Source organism: Schistocerca nitens, chromosome 3, assembly GCF_023898315.1.
Source record: "Schistocerca nitens isolate TAMUIC-IGC-003100 chromosome 3, iqSchNite1.1, whole genome shotgun sequence".
In the NCBI taxonomy this organism is placed as follows: domain Eukaryota; kingdom Metazoa; phylum Arthropoda; class Insecta; order Orthoptera; family Acrididae; genus Schistocerca; species Schistocerca nitens.
This window is the reverse complement of record NC_064616.1, coordinates 422,177,644-422,204,900: the sequence shown is the minus strand read 5'-3', so window position 1 is coordinate 422,204,900 and position 27,257 is coordinate 422,177,644. Positions and strand designations below refer to the sequence as shown.

General features: G+C 43.5%; 1 protein-coding gene across 8 annotated transcripts in view; it reads left to right on the top strand.

Annotated features, from left to right (window-relative positions):
* Nucleotides 1–27,257, top strand: part of LOC126248363 (terminal uridylyltransferase 7-like) — a 321,739-nt gene that overhangs the window by 34,515 nt on the left and 259,967 nt on the right. For 2 of the 8 annotated variants that reach the window (XM_049949287.1, XM_049949286.1), the window contains one exon: nucleotides 16,783–16,900. The exons of 5 other annotated variants lie outside the window; for them this stretch is intronic. The gene's annotated coding sequence lies outside the window, so the exon portion shown is untranslated. Of the gene's footprint in view, nucleotides 1–10,855; nucleotides 10,879–16,782; nucleotides 16,901–27,257 lie in introns of those variants that run through there. One more of the 8 variants, XM_049949288.1, reaches the window with a different exon arrangement.

Here is a 27,257-nt window from a genome sequence, read left to right as displayed (position 1 = left end):
ATTTCAGATGTTCACTATAATTTCTCTCGCAGCATAAATCTTACAGTTTGTTATGTTGGAAATAAGTTGGTGGCTCAGAAAAATTAATAACTGGTTTATTAAAAAACTAGCGATCTGTTTATTGTAACGAAACTGCTTGGGTGACAACTTGAGTACTCAATTCATGAGCTGACCATTATGCGCTGTATTTAACCAAAATTATGTCTGACAAACTGCCTATTGGCTTCTGTCTCGGGTTCTTCGACCGACGTTCATCTAATGATTTTTCTGACGTTTCGCCAGCACGAGTGGCTGGCATTGTCAAAGCTTCACCCTCCATTGCCGGTGGTGAACTGGAGCCGAGCTCGCGGGCGCAGACTATACGAGTATGTACCTGGCGCGCCAACGTCCGAGGGCTTCTCCGCGGTCATTTCCGGTGCGGTTCTCCTGTTGCTACCTGCGACGGTCGTTCGTTGCAGTACGGGAAGCCAGGATCCGTTTACCTTAAGGCTTTCCTCTTTCTTGTTCAAACTGTTCGCGTGTTTTTGTATTTCTACAGCTTCTCTGAACAAGCTGTAGAACATATTGATGCCAGTTCCGTCTGTGCACACTGAATAGTTTGCACGTTTGATTGGTTCAGGCGAAATGTAAGATTACACGTGCATTCTGTGTTGGATGCAGCAGATGAGACACACAGAGAACCTACTCATGAAGGTGGATAGGTAGTGAGAGAGAACTTCATCAGAGAATACGCTTTGAATTTTTTATTTATATGAAATTGAGAACTTTCTCAGGGAAGGTACTTTTGCTCTGAGAACCTTCTCTGGAGAACTTGTCTTTTTCTCAGGAGAGAATAAAACTGCTTGCACGCCCTTCCCAACTGAATAAGTGTGTACGTCCAGGCTAGAGGGGGTGCAACAGGTTGCTGATAAGTGGTCTCGTACTGCCAAATGGACTTTGTCAAGATGGGGACAGCTTGAGTGCCTCAACAATACAGCTAGCCATATTGTAGCTGCAACCATAATGGTGGGTTATCTGTGGAGAGGCGATAGAGACATGTGGTTCCTGAAGAGGGCAGCAGCCTTTTCGGCAGTCCAGGAGCAACATGTGACACTGCTGGAGGCACTGGAAACTGCATTAATAGGATTTCTGAAAATGTATTCTGTTTTTATATGGTTCATCCTGTCCCCACGTAATTTTTTTTATGTTGAGTTAATGATCTGGGAAGTGTAATCTATCCATCAACTTGACTTTGACACATGCATAGAATAATCACAACACATTATGTATTGCAGATTGGAGGACGTCTTTGTCAGTCTTCAATGGCATTCACAGCTAGGTTGCAGATTTTGTGTTCCTCCTGGAAAGCCATCATCTACGCATCATATTATTAATTGCCAACGAAATTAATCAGGGTAAATTGTTACTCAATACGTATAATAGGTGTTGAGCAGATGAAGGGCACATTGAAAAGTAGTCTGTTAGATAATATAAAGTCATTGAATAAAGTCATTCATCACATTTACTCTCTCTCTCTCTCTCTCTCTCTCTCTCCCTCTCTCTCTCTCACACTCACTCACTCACTGTCTTTCATCTCCAGGAACTGAGTTATTTGAAACCTGATGTAGAGGAGAGAAGAATTTTCATCAACACATGGAACGTGTATTAGAAAGAGCGACTTCCCAGGGTGTGATGCGTTTGTAGCAACAAGGGGAGAAATTACTTTTGAAGAGATCAAAAATGAATCTGACTGTGAAAATATATGGAAACATACCTAGGTTCGGTGGTTTTAGGTTAATGATAAGGTGCTTCTGCAGGTGTCCAGGTTTGGAAAAAGTCAGTTGTACACTCGACAGCAAAAAAAGTGGGTCACCCCTGAATTCCAACGTGTAGGCTGCACCTGAATGTATGCAACCAACATAGCATATCTGTGTTGCACATAGTCGCAACCCTCCACAGTACAGTCGTTGTAAGATACACAATGGGTACCGCTAGAGACTACTTACTAGAGGACACCGGTCTTTATGACAGTCCATCCAGATGTAAAGTAACACTACGATAGTACAGAAGAGATCAGACAGTCCTTAACGTTCGTAAACTAAACTTAATTACAATAAGTGACATTTCAAATGTTATGGGACAACTAGTTTTGTCACATAAATCGTTCAGTAATCCTTAGGCACAATTAAATATTTGAGACAGTATATGGATTTATAAAGTTGTATGGCAATTGGAAACAAGTTCTTTGCTGTCTAAAAGGTTTACCCAACACATGCTGAACGTTGTTCAACGTTCAACCGGGAGTGGTTTCGCATCAAGCAGTTAAAAGAAAACGTGATTAACGGCGGCAACCACTCTACGGAAATCCCAACATTAACAGAGAATCACAAGTAATGTCATTGTTCACATTACTCATCAACAGTTACTTGTACACGAAGTTGTACTTTAAATGACATGACCAACGTCTTCGCTCTGGACCCGGATGCAAACCCAGAACGTAAAGCCATTGTTAACCAAGCAAAGCTTTGTGCCTTATCGAGACTCGATCACTGTGCAGAAAGAGACGTCAAATATTGACGTTTGCACCAGTATCAGTTATCAATTCTCAACTTGAACGTAAATGACGATAATGTTTGTATGACAATTACCTTCTTGGTAATTTACCTCGAAAGACGTTGTATACTGTTGCATTGTCAAGGAATAAAGGATGCACATGTTTAAAACTGAAATGACATCATGTAATGCTGGGGACAAGGATGCGAACCCAGATCCTAATCGGATTGTTGAATAAGTACGTAAAATCAGAATGTAAATATCACAGTTTGTCACCAGTAGTGGGGTTGGAACCTAAAATGATGACTGAAGTTGTATTGCCTGACCGGGATTCGAACCCGGCGCCTACCGCCGTCGTTGTCTAACCAGGAACAGACGAGAAATGTCCATTGTTGGTCCACCATCAGCGAGATGTGCACACGTTTAACTAGAAATAAGGTGACGAAAACGTCTATGCTGACTGAGAGTGGAACGCCGCACACATGGTTATGAAGACACGTTAATAATCAACTTCATATTCAGTAGTAACTAGGAGTAGCATGTTTGGTTGCAAACCTTAAGGCCTTACTCATCCCTAGTAACGTGTTGCCTAATATCTGCGATATCATTATGTTAATTTACAAGTGGATTGACTGCCGTAAAGAGCAATGTTCTCTAGTAGTCGTGTATCATTGAGATGTAAATGAAGTGCCTCAGCAGAAAGTAAAATTCCGTCGTGCAGCACGTATTGTTTCAGAGACACTGAGTACATGTTATAAGTGCACAAAACGTGTATTATATACTAAGTGTATACTATTATTTGGAGAAGCTGCCGCCAAACCTGTTTACTTTTACATTCCACTTAGTTGTCGTGGTTGAATACAGGTTTTCTTAAGGCTACATATAATGCACAGCGCTTACAAGAAAGTATAGTTTCCAGCGTCATGCTATTGCTAGCTAGGTGAAATATTTTGTGGTAGCTATGTTTAAAATGAATGTATTTTCGAAAGTATTGTTCGTCAAATATTTGAATAAATCGTCAACTGTAGGTGTGCCTGCACATGTTATAGCATAATAGCTGTAGCTGCGATAGTTTGTACTAAAGACTTGGGTAGGCTAGGTGTAACTTTTGATCCTTCAAGGGGTGATCGTGGCCATGCGGCCCGGGTCTGTACTAGCCGCGGTTCGCGAGCTACGGGCCAGCCAGGCTGGCCGAGGCGAGACGCAAGTGAGCGAGCTGGCGGTGGCGTTGGTGTGCCAACAGCCCGGGACGAGCCAGCACGGCTGCGCCGCATGCCTCTGCCGCTCCGTTTGACGTAAATATGTTTACCTCCTCTCCTGGCATCAGTATAAGAGCGGCAAGGAGAAATACACATCAGGCTGTCTGCCGTAATGGCTCACTGGTTCAAAAATGGCTCTGAGCACTATGGGACTTAACTTCTGAGGTCATCAGTCCCCTAGAACTTAGAACTACTTAAACCTAACTAACCTAAGGACATCACACACATCCATGCCCGAGGCAGGATTCGAACCTGCGACCGTAGCGGTCGCGCGGTTACAGACTGAAGCGCCTAGAACCGCTCGGCCACTCCGGCCGCCGAGGTAGAGTCGTCGCTCTCATTGAGGAAGGAGGATGTTACATCAGAGAAGCTGCCAGACGGTATGGCGTACCACATACCACTGTAACGAGATGGTGGAGGATCTGCCTTGAAAGAGGCACCACCAACAGGGCTCCTGGCTCAGGCAGGAAGAGAGTGATCTCACAGCAGGAAGACAGGGACCTAGTGTCTAGGAGCAGAGAAAATCCCTTTCTGAACGCGAAGCAGTTGCGGCGGGAGACCAACTTCCTCGGCTCCAGTGACACGATTCGCCGAAGACTGAGGGACGCTGGACTGCATGCACGACGATCCGCCGTGAAACAAGAGCTCAGCGAAGACAACGTTGTATACCGGCTAGCATTTGCGTAGCTCCATCTGAGGGCATCGTGGGACAACGTCATTTTCATTGATGAGAAGGTGTTTTCCACCAATAATCGTTTACAGGCCGCAAGGGACTCGCCATCGACGCGAATATGTAACCACAACGAGAAGAAGTGGCCGGCTACCTGTTACCTGCTGGGGTTGGAATTCTGCGAGAGGGGCGGGAATTCTTCACAGGATAGAAGGAACTCTGGACAGCTCGCAGTATGCTCACATATTGGAAAATGTCATGCTTCCGTCAGTGCGAATGCTGTACGCAGAAGGGGACGTCACATTGCAAAAGGACCATTCTCCCATTCTGCAGCGGCTCTCCACGATTGGCGCCAAAGTCATGGACTGGCCGCCACGGGCGGCTGATATGAACCCCATGGAAAACATGTGGGCTGAGGTCGCCAGAACATCAACAGAGAACTGGCCACGAAACCAACCAACTACTGCGGACGCTCTTTGGGACTGCGTCCTGGAAGCCTGGGAGGAAGTTGCTTCGTCAGGCTGTTACGTCCGACGGCTTATACATTCTCTGCGAAGACGCGTGATAGAAGTACAAAATAATGAAGGATTTTGGATAAAATATTAGAGTCCTTAAAATGTTTTGTTATGTCTTCTTTTTCGTCATTTTTCCTCATTGGGAGCTAGTGGAAGATCACGTGGCAACAGAAAAGATACAATATGGGTTAGCTTTCCTTTGAGTTGCCCTTTTAATTCAAGTGGGTTTCTTTTGAATATACAGTTTGTTAAGTATTCTATTTTGATTTCATTTATACACTGGTGACATACTTACAAACTAATCAGCGTAGATGGAATCTGTCACAGTAGTTTTTGTTATTTGAAATACGTCTCTCTCTTCTCCTCCATCCATGAATACACCCTCCGTCCTCCACACAATACGCCAACGATTTCACATCATGTTTACTCGCCGGGCGGGATTAGCCGAGCGGTTAAGGCGCTGCAGTCATGGACTGTGAGGCTGGTCCCGGTGGAGGTTCGAAACCTCCCTCGGGCATGGGTGTGTATGTTTGTCCTTAAGATAATTTAGGTTAAGTCCCATAAGATAATTAAGGTTAAGTCCCATAAAATTTCACACACATTTGAACATTTATGTTTACTCGTTGTTAATCTCTCTTCTATTCTCTCTCTCACACTCTCTTTCGGACACTATCGCCGCAAGTGCCCTTCTATTACACTCCCCCAAAACTTTGTAAACAAATCTAGCGGTTTCCAATGACGCTATATTTTCCCTTTTAATTGCTGCTGTCTTTACTCTCTATCATTCCTCTCACCACCTATGAAACCGTATTCTTTGATCTCCCTTTCCCTATAAACCATTCTTCGTTCTGAGAACAGTCCTTCCTTATCTCTCGGTCCTAAGATAAAACGAACGGTGGCACACATCTAAGTAAGCAATACTTGGCAAGCATTTCACGCTTATATTTTGCACTTCTGCACTTCTATCCATTCCTAGATCCCGCCGACCTTCCTGTTACGCGTCCCTTGACATCTGCATCTACATCTACATCTAAATGAATACTCTGCAATTCATAATTATGTACTTGGCAGAGGGTTCTGTGGTCTGGTGGATTAATCTTGTACTGATGTATAAAACGTGTAGGTTCACATCTCACGTCAGGCGTAGATTTTTAACACACACAAGTAGCTCTCCTTCACCCCTAGTAATGCCAAGTGTAGAGCGCCAGTAAGCTCCGTAGTTCAATATCCGCAGTAAAGATAACATCCCTTCGGTGCCGACTAAGCATTCGTTTGAGCTGTTACAGATCGAGAAACCCTGTAAGGCAGAGACTGTCACCAGCAGGCCGTCGTAAACTAGAAAACGTATTTCATTTAATGAACCAATGGCCATGTAAGTTCACAAGGCTCTTACTTTATTTGAAACTGAGACGTTGAAAATTGTGGTGATGGACTGGGATTAGAATTCGATTTCACTGTGTTCCCGAAGATTGCAAACTCTTCTAGGCGTCCTCGAAAGGCACCTATCTGGTTTCGAATCCTGATCAGCACAACATATTCATTATTTCATTTCAAGCCCTAGCATGTGCACTCCGAACTACTGGTGAAAAATAGTTGCATTTTCAACGTCTCTTCGTGCGTTGTCTGCTGTAACGTGTTCGTTTCAACTCACAGCAACATGATGAGCTTTTTATCACAACATTACAAGATCAAACATTCCTCTCCATCCTACTGGTGAAAACTGATTTGGGTTTGACGTTGTGTTCGTTGTGATCACCAACGACGACACGTTGTGGATTCAACTTCTAGCCAGCAGAGTATTTTCCATCACATCACTGAAAGCACAAACATGCCATTCCTAGCTATTATTGGAAAAGAATTTGATAGTTAAAGTTTCTCCATGACCACGTGTGCGGGTTTGAATTCCATTCAGCACAGAACTTTTCGTCGCCTGGTGTCTAGCTAAACATGCGCCCATCTCGCTACTGGTGAACCAACAATAGCTATTTATCGTCTGTTCCTGGCTAGAAATCGACGGTGCTAGATGATGGGTTCGAATCCCAGTAAGGCAAAAACAATTCTATCGTCAATTAAGGTTCCAGCATTTCGCTATTGGTGAAACATTTGATATTTAACTTCTGATTTTATGTGCAGTCGTGCTCAAAAGTATCCGAACGACCTGAATTGCATTTCACCTGATTCCCATGCGACCTACATAACGCAGCTGTCTAGCAGGTCCTCTAATCGCTCCTTGGTACGGTCGTTTGACTATTGAATGGTTCCAACAAATCACCACTAGAAAACACTTTTCTGTATCGTAATAACTCAAGATGTAAAGTAATACCACGAAACTGCAAATATCAGGGAACACCTCATCACAGATAAGACTGTCCTTAAGGCTTGTAAGCTCACATTTATTGCAATAAATGAAATACCTGAAATGCTAGCAATCTCATTATTACGTCAGATAGGTAATGCAAGTAGTAAGTTCGTCGTATTCATGATTTCCTCTTCAAAGTAACATACTATACTTGTTATTTAACACAAAATGTCATTAAAAATTTATGTTATTCACGAGCAGCTAGTTGATAATATGTATGAACTTCAAATGACACGACGAACCGCCTCTTTCTGCATATGGATTCAAACCCAGGTCATGCAAGCTAGGCCGTGGTGGCCGTGCAGTTCTAGGCACTTCAGTCCGGAACCGCGTGACTACTACGGTCGCAGGTTCGCATCCTTCCTCGCACATGGATGTGTGTGATGTCCTTAGGTTAGTTAGGTTTAAGTAGTTCTAGGGGACTGATGACCTCAGATGTTGAGTCCCATAGTGCTCGGAGCCATTTGAACCAATCATGCAGGCTAAGATTTCGTGGCTGACGGAAATTAACAGTCATTCCTGACTAGGCATAAAGAGAGTGATATACCTCATTTTTGGACAGTATCAGTTAGAAAATATCAACTTTAAATTACATAACGTAAACGTTTTTAATGGATGCGAATTCCTACCCAGCATCTATTGTCGCTGTTAACGAACTACGAGAGATGTTAAATACCGCTTCTTCACAAGTAACTTACTTGAAATGCAGTGAGGTGAATCTTTGTGTTGGACAGGGATTCGAACCCAGAACCTAGTCGGATTGTTATCGAAGCACAATCAAATTTGACACATCGGATTTTCTCGGCAGTAGCTAGATGTATTAAATGAAATGACGAGACGAAACATTAATTTTTCCTTCCCAGGACTCGAACCCGGCACGTATCGCTGTTATATTCTAGAGAAAAGGAACGTTAAGTATGGGTTTGTTACACCAGCAGTGACATGTGAGCGTGTTTGAACTAGAAATAATATGACAAAGAGTTCAGTGCTGACTAGGAATCGAACCCCACACACATCATTGTTGACTACACACAAAGAGACGACACCCACCGAATTTTTCTCCACCAGCAGCTCGGAATAACATCCTTGAACTTACAGTGATCTCGCAAATAGTTCTGTGTCTCACTGGGAGTCAAAAACGTTAGAAATCGTTAGTGTTGACAACGAATGAAAATGCATTAAAAATAAAAATTATTATCCACCAGCAGATAGGTGTTCTCATTCTAGAGCTTAATAATACATAGTGAAAAGTTTAGTGCTGGCCCAGGATTCCAACCCATTCATGCGCAATATGTGGAGATGTTGAGGAATCTGCAGTTTTGAACAAACAACAAGTTGTAGTCGGGCTGTATTGTCACGAAGGGATCAAATTCCGCGTTAAGGGTGGTCCGAGTTGCATTCCCAGTTCAGAACCAATTTTATCGACATACAGAAGCTCAAGTAAAATATGGAATAAGTGTCCTGTGACCATACACAGGGTTTGTTTCGTCACTAGAAATAAATAACTAGTATAAGAAAGGTTACTGGTGATAGTTTCTACATGTCGCCACTCCTTACTTTATTGTGGTTCCACCTAACGTCTACTTGGTAGAGAAGGAATATCATGTTTAATGTGATTTTCAGACCACAATGCCATTATACCTTCTTCACTTGGCGTAGGCATAAGAGAATAGAATCTGGCATAAGAGAATAGAATCTGCCTCTCCCTATCAAAAAACATTGGCAGAAGTTGGAATCCAACCGAGACCATCATCATACGGAACTATCATCAGTCCAATAGACCACCAAACCCTCTTCGCTACGACTCATGTCTCTATCATAACACCGTTGCGGCACACAAGATGAGAATTCTGACACACAGGCTCCCTGTAGTGGTTTACAGGATGTTCAGTACATTCATTTACTTGGTTGACCGAATCGCCATGAACTAGCTGCCTTGGCTACCCAGTGCATACATTCGACTCTATTTTGTAATCACCGAAATAAAATAACATAACTGCCACCTACACAGAACTGCCAACAGTGTAGGATGCAGAAATTCAAAAAGGAAGTGTTCCTTTCCATTTGAGCTACTCTATTGCGCTATGTTTGTTGAAACCATCGTGCAGTGCAAAAGAAATGCTGTAACTGTCTGTCTCTCAGAAGTCTATATCCGGCCATATGCATTGTCTCACAGCACTGTGGAATGCCGAAGTTCTGGAGAAACTGTCGTTCACTGCCAGAGGTGCTGTAGCTACGTCATAGCTAGTAGCGTAACGGTAAGCGTAGCCCACTGTTGCTAAGACGTCACGTGTTCTATTACATTCGCTACTACATTTTTTAAAACGCAATTCTGCTTTCTTCTGAAATTAACAATTTAATGGAACTTTGGACATAATTCTCTTAACTTCTCAACCCAAAATAGTCGCATGTGGAAAAAAGGCTAACTTCTGCGTCATTTTGTTCTTTTCAGCTTTAATAGACGGTCAGGCGGCAGATGCGTCTCGAAGCTTTTGTATTATGTATGGGTAGAGTGCATCGTGCCAAAATAGCCAGAAAAGTATTTTCTACATTAGCTGTCGTCTGGTAGTGGCATTTTATTCTTCTTCAAACCTTGTTTAACAACTATAACTCAGAACAAGCTTTCTACATGCATGTAATCAATAAACTGCATGTGCATTGTCAGACTGTTATAGATAACATTAGAGAATTCGCCTATATCGTTGATGATTAATTTCTCTCTCATGTTTAGTATTGTTTTAACAACACTAAAAGAAACCTTACGAAAACTGTGCACTGTATTGTAAGAAATGAAATAAAACTATCCACGATAACCTTACGACGAAAGTAAGTCTGTTGTAACAAAACTGAGTATCTGTACACAAGCGTGCCTCTATCTGCACGAATTAGTAAAATACTACTCACTTAGATTTCGGTTGGTTCTGTTTTTAAATGGTATGCTGTGTCATACTCAACAGGTATGCAAATGTGGCATTGCATAAATAAAGTTACGTATTCCTAGAAACCCAAAATTTGCTTGTCAGCAGCGGAAAGAGGCGTTACCTGTTGTGCACCACTATAAGTTTTTCACTATTGCACTTTGAGCTGATAGTATTTTCTTGCGATTTGCTAATCAATTTATTTTTTTCATACTTATCACCCTGGAATGGGAGTCTTAAGTGAAGAACATTATTGAATTTCGTATCGTTGACGGTCGATTCGAATTTCTTCAGAGACGCTTGTATTGTATAGCATCTTGGCAGTCAGAAAGCCGAGTTCTACGACCATTAACACAACTTACTGAGTCGAGCTGCCAAGAGGATTTGATGTGTAAAGGTTTTCTTCTGATTTTGTTACAGAATTTTTTCTGGGAATTCGCAGCTCCATGAAATAATACACAAAAAAAGCTCGCACGCGCTGCCCCTACCACGCTTAGAACTGACGATTTTCTTAACCATTGGAACGCGAGACACGGGCAGTAACACGAGGCTACGGACACACAGCTGCAAGCACGCCACTCTCGTCATGGTATTGGTCGCTCAGCCTCATAACGCATCGTGAAAGGTATTAAAAGTTGTCACTTATGTGAAGAATAGCATTTCTTTAGCCAAAAAATTGAAATTTCTGTCTCAGTGTCATAGTTTACGTGAGGATTATATACCACGAGTCATTCAAATGGTAAAGGAATATCAAGCGAATTTAGCGAGTCAGTTCAGTACCATATGTGGAAGTGATTGCACTGTCACAGTGTTGCCAAATGTATGTGACGATGTTGCCAATTCTCAGCTGTGCTAGGAACAGCTCTGTCGCGTTATAGGAGGAGAATCCTGTGCTCGCGTCATAGGAGGATATGGAGAGGAGGCGCAGGGTTTGGTTAATATGCAGCGTTTTCTCCTACCAGCTGTGTCAAACATTCAGTTGTGTAATCTTCCATCACTATTACAGTATCCCACAAAATATATACGAATGAAACACTTACCTTGTTACTTTGCTACAAAAGATAATTTCAGTACAATAAAAATTCTTTGGAAATCAACTTTGCCAACCTGTCACGAAAAGTAAGATAACAAACACTTTGCACCTCGAAATCGATTGCATCTATGTGCAGTCTTCTGATCATACAAGTAGAATTTCATGAATTGCACGAGAATGTAGAAAAATGTTGGTGTGAATGGGAGCTGTAAGAAACACAGTTACCTAATTATTCTGTACCACATAATAATCAATTTATTTGATAATTCAGAAGAGAAGAAACTAAAAATTATGCCAATTAAGACAGAAACTAAAGTGCAGATGCGGGCACTGTGCAGATCTGCGCTTTTTCATCTTGAGATCTATACAAATAATGTACACTTAACCAGCGTATTCATTGCTTTCGTAATGTTTCCCTCTTGTTTAGTCGTCTTATGATGAACTGGATCCACACCCATGAGTCTGATTTTTTCTTTGTATCCTTCCATCTACTATCTTTGTGTGTTATTGTTCGGTGTTGAAAAAGCAAAATATTATGCCTGCTCCCACGAGGTATTAAAATGAGGTCGCAAAAAGGCTAACGAATTATAATCAAAATAGACTGAGACGCCAATTTGTCTGTCGTCATGGTGTTAAGTGGACAGAAAAAGTTGGGGGTTATTGTCGTCTTTTCTTATTGAGATTTTCATATTATCCAAGACGCCGAGATAAATGTGTATATTCTCCGTGACGAAACATCCCACATTCCATTCATCCTGATCCATTCGTTACGTGCATCGGCGGCAATGAGTGATAGGAAAGCTGTTGTGGGGTGACGAATAACAATACCAATGGTAGTAATTACAAATCAATAATCAAGGATGTTTACTGCATTACAGACGATTAACAAAATAACCAAGAATGGCTGAGTGTTTAATTGGCGCACTGAGTAGATGTTCTTACCACTTTGTTATTGAATTCTGTTCTAGTTGTTTGCAGAGAGAAAACAAAGAACCCCGTAGCCATACATATCGCTAGTACAACGAGATATTACCTATCAACTATCCTTGCTTTACATCACGAGACGAACATGGCGTCGCCGGCCGCGGTTGTCTCGCGGTTCTAGGCGCGCAGTCCGGAACCGTGCGACTGCTACGGTCGCAGGTTCGAATCCTGCCTCGGGCATGGATGTGTGTGATGTCCTTAGGTTAGTTAGGTTTAAATAGTTCTAAGTTCTAGGGGACTGATGACCACAGCAGTTGAGTCCCATAGTGCTCAGAGCCATTTGAACATGGCGTCACTGAGCTGATATTTGAAATACATTTCTGTTTTCTCTCTCTGTCTCTCTCTCACTTTTTATTTTTATTTTAATTTTTTGAGGAAAGCATCGAGAAGCGCGATAATAAGCAAGTAGGCATATAACCTGTTTACAGTTATTTTCATCGGGATACATAATGCAAAAATACAACTTTTAAGTGTGTTATTGCGTAATTACAGTTATTGACAGTCTATTCGTGAGCTTGCTCGCATTCAGTGGGGTGAAACCTATCACAGAAGCAAGCAAAACACAAATATTTCTTGCACCATGCGCAACACATAAACTAAATCTCGCTGCACTGACGTGTTGTCCGATTTATTGCACGGAAAACATCTGACACATATTGCTAAATACAGCTCTATCAGATATCAATTTGGAAGCGTACCAATTGTATAAAAGTATATCTTGAAATACGCAGAAAGGCCCATAGAGGTATTCGACTGAAACATAGCCATGACCAAAATTGTAACTGGGGTCGACATCATCGTCGTCTACTACCATGACAACTCGAACGGTGACAGTGCTCGGCCGGTTACTTACGTTTACTGGTATCAAAGCTACAGCATGAATACACAAAATGTTAATAACCTGAAGATCATTAGTTTTGGAACCCATAGAAAGTAAAGCAGTCATCAGTCGCAAGAGTGGTTTGAACACCACAGTGCTTTAATAGGCATGGTCTTATCAAAGGTGGTATGCTGTTGCTTTCATCCGACCTTTGAGTTGACTTACCTAGCCAGTTAATAGGGGAACCTACAGTTTTACGTGGCTTTCGGACCACAGTGCAACTCGGCATTTTTCACATCAACAAACACTGCCCCAGGGAAATATGTGTAAACCGGCACATAAAAATCGTGGGACTGGTGAGGGATCAAACCTGAGACCTTTGTATCCACAGTCTTGTTCTTTATCACCTTGCCACCATGCAGCCAACACTGTGGTTTCTGCTTGCCATTAAAATTAAGGATCTCACGTTTGTGCCTGCGTTGGCACTTGCGTGTCCCTTAGGAGACCTTACCTTTGGGATTACCCTCGTATACGTGTGTGTAAACGGCTTCCAATGCCCACTCAAGGAAGACAAGGATACCTAGTCTAGCTTCAGTACTACAAATACGCCTCTGTTTGTGGATGAACGCAGACTTAGGTTGATAATCATTTTGAATATTTATTAATACTGTACCCATTGGTGTGGAACTCGTTTTCTACCAATGATTCCCACAGCTACAGGAACACTACTTTAATACCTCTTACACAAAACACCTACGCAGTACTATCAGACGAAAAGATCAACCTGACACAAAACGTGGGAAGTTTGTTTTACAACCCTCGTAACTGGATAAAGAGCTTTTCCTATTTGAGATATCTGTGAACGTTGCTGCATAAGACGATTTAAGAAGAAACTAAATTCCTTCAGCTACGCCAATGTTTAAAGAAATCGTGTTAACGGCACTAAATCGTGGTTTGTAAATCGTTTACCAGCCGTACTCTGCCGCATTTCGCTGGTTCGAAGGCAAAAAGCTTACTGACAAATTTCACAGAAGGAAAAGGGGGACGAAATGTCTCCCACTCGAAGGTCATGTTGGTATACTTAAATGATTACAAAATCGGGTAAAACGAACAATGAGGTTGTCAGTATAAGCACATTACTGTTGTCAATATGATGTTGCACCGCCCAGGGCCTGTAATGATAAAGGGCCCGTTTAGGTCAGTCATGTTGTACACAGAAGTGGAAGAGAGAGCACCACTAAATTCTATAAACCGTATGCATTGCATACACACAGAAATTACTGTTACAGTGTACTTATGGAGCCCAATGCGTGAATTGAGGTAGAGTTTATGGCCAGCGACTAAGTGTAAGGACAGTGAGTCGGATGCGGGTTTTGCACTGTGAAATACTTTCCATACATTATGGAAGCGAATATTAAATTTGAACTAATATTGCGAAAATTTTGGACTTGGATAGCTTAGAATGAAAATCTTTCTGTTTATTGCAAAGGTATACAATTGATTTTCTAAAACATTCTGTGTCATACAACTTGAAACAGGTCACGTCGACCATATCATATGGAAGAACCGACAGCGACGTTTATTGGAAGGCAGTAAGATCCCTTGGCTTTTGGTTTGGCAGTATTCGACAGTCATTTCTAGGCGCAAATAAATGAAGAAAGGCAGCGCTTTTTCGTTATCAAGTAACGTCGTCATCAGTTACTTTAGTTTTAATGTGATCTACGAGTAATTGCCGATGTTTCATATTAACATGAAAAGGATTCCGTAGACAGGGAAAGAACTTGTTCTCCGGCAACTACTTCTATAATGACCAAAAGGACTTAAATGATCTTCAAGCACATGTGTTCCAGCAGCGGTATGAAGAAAATGATAGTGATAATGACGGTGATAATCGAATTATTCGGTAACTTCACACTTCACAGTGGATTTTCTCGAACTAAGAAATTTCCTGAATTAGTGAAAATTTAAAAATGGCTTCAAATCAAGGCTATGAAGCATAGAAGAGTCTTTACATCCTGCTGACATGACAACAGCATAATCTCCACGTCAGAAGCTTGCTTCTACTTAACCATTTAATAGACTCGCGTTTTTTTCCGCCGTGACTAGTTTAGTAAGCTAAGCACATCATCCATTACAGCACACTCCTGGGGCTGGGAAATGTGGCCACAGTGGTCTGGTGGAACGAACTATCAAAAGTGCAATGCGTGGGTTCAGGCATTTACTTTTAAGAGGCACAAACATATTTTCTTTACCTCTGGTAACCTCAAGAGAAAGCTGTTATAATCCAGAATCTGCATTAAACATCACTTTCCTTCATTCCAAACGGTTCAGAGCCGGTTTACGTTGGAAAATGACATAGGTGGAGGTCAGGGTAAACAGAAATACTGTCACCAGTAAACTTACTTACATTAGAAAATTTTATTTTATTTGATGAACTGATAGCCGTCTAAAGGAACAGGGCTCTTATTTTACTTGTACTTGATTGAACTAGAGACGTTGAAAAATTTGGTGCTGAACTGTGATTCGAATTCGTATCTCCTCTTTCGAGGATCTGAATCTCTCAGAACAGTATAGTTCAATCATTTCATTCCTTTTCCAAAGACTGCAGTCTTCTCTAGGTCTCCTCCAAAGGTAAATATGTGGGTCCGAATCCTGATCCAGTACAAAAATATTCATAATTTAATTTCAAGCTCTATCACGTGCACACCGGCCTGCTAGTGAAAATTAACGTGCATTTTTAATGTCTGTTCATGTTTCCAAGAATTTCTGGACAAACACGCACACATCTTACTGTTTGTGAGTAAGCAATTGATAACTAAGCAATATTCGTGGACAATAAAGAAGAACGATAGGAGAGCGGTTCGATTGTCGCTCAGGCACAAAAATATGTGTCCTTATTTTAGATTAAACACCTAGCAGCTGGCAAGAAAAACCAATACGTAACATTTGATTTTACTCAGTTAACAATCCGATTACGTCTTGGGTTCGTATCTCTGTTGCAGAACTTCACATCATGCGCTTCATCTTTAAATTCATACACACTTCGTTACTTCTGAATTGAGGTATATCAGACATCTTTCATGGTTAGTTAACAGGGATGAAAGGGTTTGATAGGTGTCCCGGTTTTTTTACAAAAACTGTCGTCTTTTATTTTCAAGTTTAGATTATGTTACTGATATAGGCGAAAATTTCGATACTTCATGACTCTTCATGAATAGTCAGCAATATGATATGATTAGATTAGATTAATGCTTGTCCCATAGATCATGAATACGACATTTCGTAATGATGTGGAACGAGTCATTTTAATGAAAGATTTCTTTACATACCAGTATTCAATTTCTTTACAACAATTTTTAACCCCCCCCCCCCCTCTCTCTCTCTCTCTCTCTCTCTCTCTCTCTCTCTCTCTCTCTCTCTCTCTCACACACACACACACACACACACACACACACACACATTCCCTTTTTATTTTTATTTGTTTGTTGTGTTCGAGTATCGGCGAGGCACGAAAACGTCCGTGAATGAGTTTCTTAGTTTTGAGTACAGTTATGAAAGAAATATAAATACAACTATGAGAGTTACTGATATATGATGCTTAGTAGCAGTCAGTTCTGAGTATTATTAGCAACTAAGCTCCAGTCCCTAAACCTAGTTACAGAAATGCGAATCAGACGCATTACGTCTTTCAGGCCGTAGCAGCCACGTCTTTGAGGCGCCAGCTATGGTCACTCCCCAGCCCGCTGTAGGATCACATCGGTTCGTCTTCTTCCTGCTGGTAATGTAACTGAGAGTTGGCAAGGACACAAGGTATGTTTGACAACTCTGTGATCGACGAGTTACTTCCTGGTGTGCACGGAATTAAGCCTCAAAGTTCACTTGATTTCTCGTGTCATTTCCATTGAATAACTTAAGTTGTTATCGATTGAGGTGTAACAGAAGATTGTAAATTTACGGTTTTCAGCCCAGCAAAGTCATTGAACGTGGCAATCGCTACTAATCTCGTCCTGCAAATAGTGGTTTATGAGTTCTAGCCACTACTGGCCTCGTAAGAGGAAGGTGCAAATCATATCTATCCGCTAACTCTGTGTTGACGTGCTGACCTATAAAACGCGACTGTTATGGTTCGCGGTTTCAGCATCGCTGAATGTAACGTTTTTATCCCTTTTGTTTAAGAGCTGCAAGCAGTCAGATCAAACATCGATAAGCAAAGCGTAAGAAAATACTATCAGCTCAAAGTGCAATGGTGAAAAACTTACAATTCTGCACAACAGGTAACGCCTCTTTTCGTTGCTGACAAGCAAATTTTGGGTTTCTAGGAATACGTAACTTTATTTATGAATGCCACATTTGCATACCTGTTGAGTATGACACAGCATACCATTTAAAAACAGAACCAACCGAAATCTAAGTGAGTAGTATTTTACTAATTCGTGCAGATAGAGGCACGCTTGTGTACAGATACTCAGTTTTGTTACAACAGACTTACTTTCGTCGTAAGGTTATCGTGGGTAGTTTTATTTCATTTCTTACAATACAGTGCACAGTTTTCGTAAGGTTTCTTTTAGTGGTGTTAAAACAATACTAAACATGAGAGAGAAATTAATCATCAACGATATATGCGAATTCTCTAATGTTATCTATAACAGTCTGACAATGCACATGCAGTTTATTGATTACATGCATGTAGAAAGCTTGTTCTGAGTTAAAGTTGTTAAACAAGGTTTGAAGAAGAATAAAATGCCACTACCAGACGACAGCTAATGTAGAAAATACTTTTCTGGCTATTTTGGCACGATGCACTCTACTCATACATAATACAAAAGCTTCGAGACGCATCTGCCGCCTGGCCGTCTATTAAACCTGAAAAGAATAAAATGACGCAGAAGTTAGCCTTTTTTCCACATGCGACTATTTTGGGTTGAGAAGTGAAGAGAATTATGTTCATAGTTCCATTAAATTGATAACTTCAGCAGACAGCAGTTTTAAAAAAATGTAGTAGCGAATGTAATAGAACACGCGACGTCTTATCAACAGTGCGCGACGCACACTCGACTGATGTATCCGAGCAAGTCGGCGGTCGCTGAACATTGTTTGTCGGAAAATCACGCTATGGAGTATGAACGCACGAGGATTCTGGTACAGACGTCGAGATACTGGGACAGTGTTGTTAGAGAGGCCATCGAAATTCGCACCAATGACGACCTCATAAACCGTGACTGTGGCTATAATCTTAGCAAGGCTTGGGAACCAGCGATTGGGTTAATCCAGAGTAAATCGAGCAAATGTATAGTTGTGACGACCACGGCGGACAGAGCCATCACACCGACGTCATCTCAGACGCCGTCGCAATCTGTTTCACCGCGTGACCGTGGCGCGGGGCGCGGACGGCGGAGTGAGCGCGCCGCGGGCGGAGGGTATTTAAATCGGCCGCCGCCGCGACCGAACCCAGTTCCCCCTGAGCAGCTATAGTGTACGGATCTCCGTGCCGGCACGTTCACAGGAGCTCAGTCCGTCAGTTCACCTGATGATGGCGACATGTATGATCGCTGAAATATTGTGCCCGTTGGACACTGTAGACCGGCAGTACACCCGTAGATATTTATCACACAAAAAGTCATTCCAAACCAAAGAAAGTGGCAGGTGAACCTTCAGATCAGTGAGCCCTTTCGCTTTCCAATGGTGATTTTAATGTCAAGGATATTGATATCCACATGGAGGAACCAGAGAGGTGGGCACCATCTAATGAGCTCTCTGACCTCTCAGGCAAATCATCTCCACTGAGGAAGAATGACAAGGACAATAATCAATGGCTCCCACAAGGACCTCTGTGTTGCAGTGGAACTTAAATAGATACTGATCACATTTGGAAGAATTAAAGCTCCTGGCACAGGAGAGACGATACAGTTGCATTAAGGAGCTACCACTCCTACAGGAAGTACAAGGTTACTGGAGACAATGCTAAGGGTGGTGTAGCTGTTTTCGTCAGTGCCAAATGTTACTCCTCTGTTGTCCCTCTTACTACTGCCATACAAGCACTTGCAGTGGATGTTCTCACACCACTTAAAATGAAATTGTGTTCTTTATATCTTCCACCTAATGATCCGTTGGATGCAAATCTAGTGCCAGAACTCTTCGGGCACTCCTCATGGTGGTGGTCATTTCACACAGTGTTTTGGGGCTCTTCTACCAATTCCTCCAGGGGTCAAATTATTGAGTGTCTTATCCATACAGAGAATATCTGCCTTTTGAACTCTGGTCAGATTGTCTGTCTGCCTTTCGAACTCTGGTCAGACGAGACACTTTGCACAGCTATAGGGTCATTGTAGGCATTGACTTTTGTTTATGCTTCCCAGTTTTTGCAGACGTAGTTCAGTGGGAAGTGGCCACAGATTTGCATTCCAGTGACCACTTTCCAGTGTGGATTCATCTGCTGAGTCGGATGGTAGTCAACAAATGACAATAAAGATGAATGGTCCAAAAGGCAAATTGGTCACAGTACAATCAGCAGGCCATCTTAAAACAACAGGGTTATGCCCAGGAGATTTTGGACTACATCACCTGTGAGATCCAACAAGCTGCTGCTGATTCCATTCCTCTCAGTCTAGCAACCACCTCAGATGGATGGCCTGTGTGTTAGTGGAATGACAAATGTCGCTCGATACTCAGAGCTGCACACACAGCTTTGCGGAAATTCAAGTACCATCTGAGCACCGAAAACTTTTGTGCTTCAGATATGCATGAGCAAAAGTGAGACTAGTGATAAAAAAACAGAAAAGGAACTCCTTGCAGAAAGTCATGACTTCCATTAATTGGCTCACTTCCACTGCTAAAGTTCGGGACTCAGTAAGGCAGATTTCAGGCAGGGGTAGTACACCTCCCATTATGGCTCTGTTGAAAAATGGTGTCTTGGTGGATGCACCAAAAGATGTGGCTCGGGTTTTTTCTGAATGTTTGTTTACAGTCACTGTGTCATAGAGACAAACTCATTTGTTCCGTAGGACTGTGGAGATGAGGAGGCTCCACTTCTTCTTCTTCTTCTTCTTCTTCTTCTTCTTCTTTTCTTTTTTTCCTCATGTAATGAGAAAGTCTACAATCTTCCTTTTTCCATGTGGGAATTGGAATCAGCTGTGTCCATGGCCAGAGACACTGCTCCAGGGTCTAATCAAATGTCATGCTTCGTCATCTGTGCCTTGAAGCCAAAGGCAGGCTCCTATCGTGTTTCATCAGGTCTATTTTGATGGACACTGCCCCATGACTTGGAAGAAGGCAATATTAATTCCGGTATGGAAACCAGGAAAGGATCATACCGATCCTAACAGTTATCAGAGTGTAGCCCTTCCCAGCTGTATGGATAAACGTCTCAGATGCTTGGTCAACTGCTGCTTTGTCCGCCTCCTTGAATCCAGAGGTCACATGCGCCTCTCCCAGTGCAGTTTCAGGCCCTACCATTCCATGCTTAACAACTTAATTCTAGTAGAGACAGTGATATGAGATTCCTTCTTACACTCTCACACAATGGATATGGACTGCTCAGGCAATAAATCGGTGGCAGCAGGTGACTCTGAGGTGTAAACTGTCTCATTGAATGTTCCATGCCTTCCCAGTCTCACGATGTCATCCTCCTGTGGAATTGCGGCGGTTTTTTCCACTGCCTGGCTGAGCTACGGCAACTATTAAGCTTTACACCTGATGTCTGCATTGCCCTCCAGGAAACCTGGTTCCCAGAAATGCGGACCCCTGCCCTCCGTGGCTATAATGGATATTACAGGAACCGTAGCGACTATAATCGAGTGTCAGGTGGAGTTTGCATTTATGTTTTATGTCCTAAACTCGGTCAGTAATGAACACGTGCCCCTTCAAACACCTCTTGAAGCTGTGGCTGTCAGAATAAGGACGATACAGGAAATAACTGTCTGCAATGTGTATCTTCCTCCAGATGGTGCAGTACATCTGAATGTATTAGTTCCACTGATTGATCAACTCCCAAATCATTTCCTACTTCTGGGAGATTTTAATGCCCATAATCCCTTGTGGGGTGGTACTATGGTTACTGGCTGAGGCAGAGATTTCGAAACTTCACTGTTGCAATTCGACCTCGGCCTCTTAAATACTGGGGCCGCCACACATTTCAGTGTGGCTCATGGTAGTTACTCGGCCATTGATTTATCAATTTGCAGCCCAGGGCTTCTTCCATCTATCCACTGGAGAGCACATGATGACCTGTGTGGTAGTGACCACTTCCCCATCTTCCTGTCACTGCCCCAGCGTCAGGCACACGGATGCCTGCCCAGATGGGCTCTGAACAAGGTGGACTGGGGAACTTTCACCTCTGCTGTCACCGCTGAAATTCCCCCACACGGTAACATCGATGTGATGGTTGAGCAGGTGACGAGCACAATTGTTTCTGCGGCAGAAAACGCGATCCTTGCTCTTTGGAGTGCCCGAGGCTTAAGGCAACCCCTTGGTGGTCGCCAGAAGTTGCTGAAGCAATAACGGAGCGTCTGCGAGCTCAACAGTGCCATAAGCAGCACCCTTCCGTGGAGCACCTCATAGCCCTTAAACAGCTCCATGCCTGTGTTCGCTACCTTATCAAACAACAGAAGGAGTGTTGGGAGAGATACGTCTCCACCATTGGGTGCCACACGTTACCTTCCTAAGTCTGGGCAAAGATCAAGCATTTTTTCGGGTACTAGGCCCCAACAGCTGTCGCCGGTGTTACTATAAATGGCGAGTTATGTACTGACGCAAACGTGATTGCCGAGCACTTTGCTCGAGCCTCTGCATCGGAGAATTACCCCCCAGCCTCTTGCGCACTCAAACAACAACTGTAAAGGAACGTCATCTCATTCACTACACGCTGCAGTGAATCCTGTAACGCCCCATTTACAGAGTGGGAGTTCCTCAGTGCCCTTGCACATTGCCCCGACACAGCTCCTGGGCCTGATTGCATCCACAGCCAGATGATTAAACATCTCTCATCTGACTACAAGCAACATCTTCTCATCATCTTCAACTGGATCTGGTGCAATGGCGTCTTTCCATCGCAATGGCGGGAGAGTACCATCATTCCGGTGCTCAAACACGATAAAAACCCCCTTGATATGGATAGCTATCAGCCCATCAGCCTCTCCAACGTTCTTTGTAAGCTGCTGGAACGTATGGTATGTCGGCGGTTGGGTTGGGTCCTGGAGTAATGTGGCTTGCTGGCTCCTTGTCAGGGTGTCTTCTGCCAGGTTCGCTCTACCACTGATAATCTTGTGTAAATCGAGTCTACCATCCAAACAGCCTTTTACAGACTGCAACATCTGATTACCGTCTTTTTTGACTTACGTAAAGCATACGACACGACTTGGCAACATCCTTTACCACCTCTACTTGAGGTCCGTTCACCTACGCCTCCATGGTGTACGCCTCGGCCACAGCTTTACCACCTCTACTTGAGGTCCGTTCACCTACGCCTCCATGGTGTACGCCTCGGCCACAGCTTCATCTGGACCTTTTGCATGGCCCTAAGGACTCCATTAACCACACTGCTCTCCGCTGTCACTTCCTCTTGATTCTTGATGTGTTCGGGGGTTATGAAGTGGTGTACTCTGACGGCTCAATGGCTGATGGTCACATGGGCTTCGCATATGTTCATGGAGGACATATTGAGCAGCACTCCTTGCCAATTGGCTGCAGTGTTTTCACTGCAAAGCTGGCGGCCATATCTCGTGCTCTTGAGTACATCCGCTCATGCCCTGGTAAGTCATTTCTCCTATGTACTGACTCTTATAGCACGTACAAACAAATTTTTATCATCTGTGTGTATCGTAGCTCTTGATGCTCCTTTGTAGAGCCTTCTCAAACATTGTTTTCAGTTTGTTGATAGTTCTAGTTAACTTTGTTTGCTAAATGATGTGTCAGATATCATTTGACCAACTAGGTTCTCTTGGTTGTCTTATATCAGTGACCTAATGCAGACTGCTGTGTAACACCACTGAACTCGCTGGTAAAGTGCAGATGACCCGAGAATTGCAGCACAATTGGTTTGCTTGTGATAGTTTCCCAGATCTGTCGTTACCCTACAAATATGTTTCACACCAGTGCTGTGCATTGTCATTAAACGTTCCTGGAAATTGTTTTTAAGTTTTGCAAGTTATTGCTGTTGTGAGCCAGAATGATGACAGTGACAAAATTGACTTTTTTAATTATTATTATAAAATTATTTGGAATTTCCTGAATAAAACAAATCAAGTTTCACCAATCTAAGTGAATTCTAAGTGTGTTTTTTATTGCTGCAAAGTTGATGCGCCGCGTAAACGGTTGTAGTGACTTGCTGTGTCACCTCTGATGGCACTGCTCACTGGCTGCAAGCAGGGTATCTTTGCAGAATTAGACAGTGTTTTGTTTTCCAACGTTGTATGGATTTATCTCTGTGACAAGTGACTGTTCATATTGGTAAACATAAACACCATACCATGTGTGTTGACTTGTGGAGTTTCCTTTGTTTGTGTTGTTTAGCTGTTCACTTTTGCGTTTTTGACAAATTTTGCTCATACCTGTTTTACGTATTTGGTTTGTGGATATCAGTATGCCCCGTTTCAGCAATCGAGTGTTTAAGAAAAGGCACAATGAGTGGAAGAAGAAATCTTTTGTTGTTTCGAAGGGAGATGCTGCTCAGGCTGCTTCACCTACTACTCCAAATGAATATGATACAACTTCTTCCAGCAAAAAACTTTGTGACATCAAAGAAAAATTTGAAAACTATGAAAGTGACAGTAATGATGTGAATGAAATAGAATTGGGGAGAGGAGGAGTTTGTGGCACAACTTGACAAGAAGAAGGGACCGGTTGGTAGGACATGTTCTGAGGTATCAAGGGATCACAAATTTAGCATTGGAGGGCAGCGTGGAGGGTAAAAATCGTAGAGGGAGACCAAGAGATGAATACACTAAACAGATTCAGAAGGATGTAGTTTGCAGTAAGTACTGGTAGATGAAGAAGCTTGCACAGGATAGAGTAGCATGGAGAGCGGCATCAAACCAGTCTCATGACTGAAGACCACAACAACAACAACAACAACAACAACAACAACAACAACATTTCCTTGCTCTCTAATATTCTGAAAGATAGTGTATTATGCCAGGTTTGCAAAGAAAGAGGACTGGAATTGAAATTAGCTTCATGCATTTGTCAAATGTTATTGAAGTGTAACAAATGTGCTGCAGAAGTTTCGTTTTCTAATTCTAACAGTATTCCTCATAGTGGTAATAGTGGAAACAAGGTGTATTATATAAATGTTACGCTAGGGTATGGCTTGGGTTGCATTGGCAAGGGAAGTGCTGCAGGGGACAATGTTATGTGGAATTATGAACTTGCTAAATCACCAACCAAGTTTGGATTTTATAATGAATTGGTGGAATCTTCTGCTGAAGATGTTGCTCAAGCAACAATGAAGAAAGCAGTTGAAGAAGCTGTGACTGATAATGGGAATTGTAGAGATTTAACTGTTGCTTTAGATGGATCATGGCAACGTAGATGTCATAAATCTCTAAATGGAGTTGTGACAGCTACCAGGGGAGACAGTTGCAAAGTAATTGATCTTACTATTCTCTCAAAACATTGTAGATGTAAGGGTAATACCAAGGACGAACATAGTGAAAGTTGTGAAGCAAATTTTCATGGCACGAATGGAACGATGGAAGTTGAGGGAGTAAAAACAATTTTTTCCACATCACAGGAGTGGTATAATGTATAATACACTAACTAGGTAGGAGATGGTGATTCTAAGGGATATAAAGCTGTAGAGGAACTCAAACCTTATGGCAATGAAATTCACATTAAAAAACAAGACCCCCCAGGGGGTCCACAACTCTTTTGTGGATACGTGCGTGGCGAGCACGGGGCCCCGACCCATTGCAGCCTTCTTTCTCTCTGGGGCTGCATTTCCTTTCCCTTCCCCTCCTTTCCCCTCCTTGCTCCTTTCCCCTCGCCTTCTCCTCTCCCTCTCTTGGTGTCCTTGCTTATGTTGGTCCCCGCTATCCTCCTGGTTCTGTTGGTTTTCCAATTCGGCTTTGTTGCGTAATCATCTCCTCCTTTTGGCATTCCTTGGTCCCCCTCTGGGGTTTGACCTCCATTACAAAATTTCACCTCCGTAGTGTGAGCCATTTGGGGAAGAGCACCTTACCTAATGTCTCCGACGTGCGCCCTCCTAGTACATTCCACCTTTTCTTTCACGTCGTTGTCTGATACTAGGGTGCATAGCCAGCACGGTAGCCAGCCCGTGTGGTGGGGTCGCTATGTACCCTTTTGGTTGAGCCCCCTGAACAGACAGGGATCACACTTCTGATACCTGAGCTGTGACCTCCTCATGCATGCCTTGGAGTGGTTGCTCGTCATCCTGGAGCATCGGAACTCCCGGCAATGGCCGCCGTGCCAGGCGGCCCTTGCTGTTGCTGGGTGGCGCCTGTGAGGAGAGCCCCTGATCAGAGTGGGTGGTATCAGGGCGGACGCTATGCAAATGAAACGCATACGAGTCCAGAACTCTGGCCGTTCTTCTGCGGCCGTCTCTCTGCGTGGAACTGATTCCTCAAGTGCTGCTTCTCTTGCCCCTTCGGCCTTCCCTTCCATGGCTACCCCCTGGGAAGAGGGTCAGGCCTGTCGGCTAGGGGCGAAACCTTTCCCCCGTTATCTAGTTTGCACCAGGACTGATGAAGATACTTTCACCAATACCAAACCTTTATTCTTTGTGGAACACATTGAAGACAAGTTTGGCGAAGTGGACTCCCTGAGCAAGATGCGGTCGGGTTCGTTGCTGATAAAAACTGCTTCAGCTGCCCAATCTGCGGCCCTTCGTGCCTGTACCCATCTTGGCACAATTCCTGTGTCCATTACCCTCACACCTGTCTCTAAATATGGTTCAAGGTGTGATTTTTCACAGGGACCTCATCCTTCGAACTGATGAGGAACTTTGGCACAATCTCGGACGGCGGGGTGTTCACTTTGTTCGTCGTGTTCAGAAGGGTCCTAAAGACAGTCATGTTGATACTGGTGCCTTTATCCTGGCCTTTGAGGGGATACCCTCCCTGAGAAAGTTAAGATTATGGTCTATCGCTGTGATGTGAAGCCATACATCCCACGTCCTATGAGGTGTTTTAAGTGCTTGCGTTTTGGACACATGTCTTCCCGCTGTTCACAGGCCCCTCTCTGTGGTGACTGTGGACGTCCACTCCATGAGGGGTGTCCCTGTGTTCCCCCTCCTGTGTGTGTAAATTGTCATGGTAGTCATTCTCCACGTTCACCAGATTGCCCAGTATATAAGAAGGAAAAAAATATACAGGAGTATAAGTCCCTCGATCGTTTAACCTACACCGAGGCCCGTAAGAAATATACACGACTTCACCCTGTGTCCATGACATCTAGTTACGCCTTGGTTACATCTACACCCCTTCGTCCCCCTTCCTTACCCCCACCCCAGACCCCTCTCCTGCCCCCCTCCCCTGCGGCTCCCACACCTCCTCTGGGCGCTGCTCCCCCTCCCCAGCCGGAGAAGTGTCCCACTCCTTCGGCGTCTGCCGGTCAAGGGCGCCTCTCCCGGGATGCCCCTTCCCGGCACCTTCCAGGCCAAAGGTCTGCTGCCGCGCAACGACCGCGAGAGCCGCCGTCTGTCGGCCCCCAGGTCGCCCGGTCTTTTTCTGTTCCTGATCGTGCTGCAGCTGGCTCCTTTATGCCACACAGCACTCCTCGATCTCAGCCTGAAAAGAAGAAGAAACATAAGTCCCGGAACAAAGAGCCTCTGGTGTCACCAGAGGTCCCTTCCCCGACTTCACAACCGGATTCCTTGTTGGTGACGGGTGGGGACTCGGCGGTATGACTGGATTTAGCGTGTTCAGCCCCCATTTAAATCATCGTTCTGTGGTTCTCCAATTAAATTGTAATGGATACTATCGTCACCTTCCGGAATTGAAATCCCTTCTTTCGTCCTACTCTGCAGCTTGTGTGGTTCTCCAGGAATCTCATTTTACTGATGCTCACTCACCGACCCTCCGTGGGTTCCGTGTTTTCTGTCGAAATCGGGTCTGACCCCTGCGGGCTTCTGGTGGCGTTTGTACGTTGGTCCGTACAGACATTGCTAGCACGTGGATTCCTCTTCAAACTACATTGGAAGCGGTTGCTGTTAGGG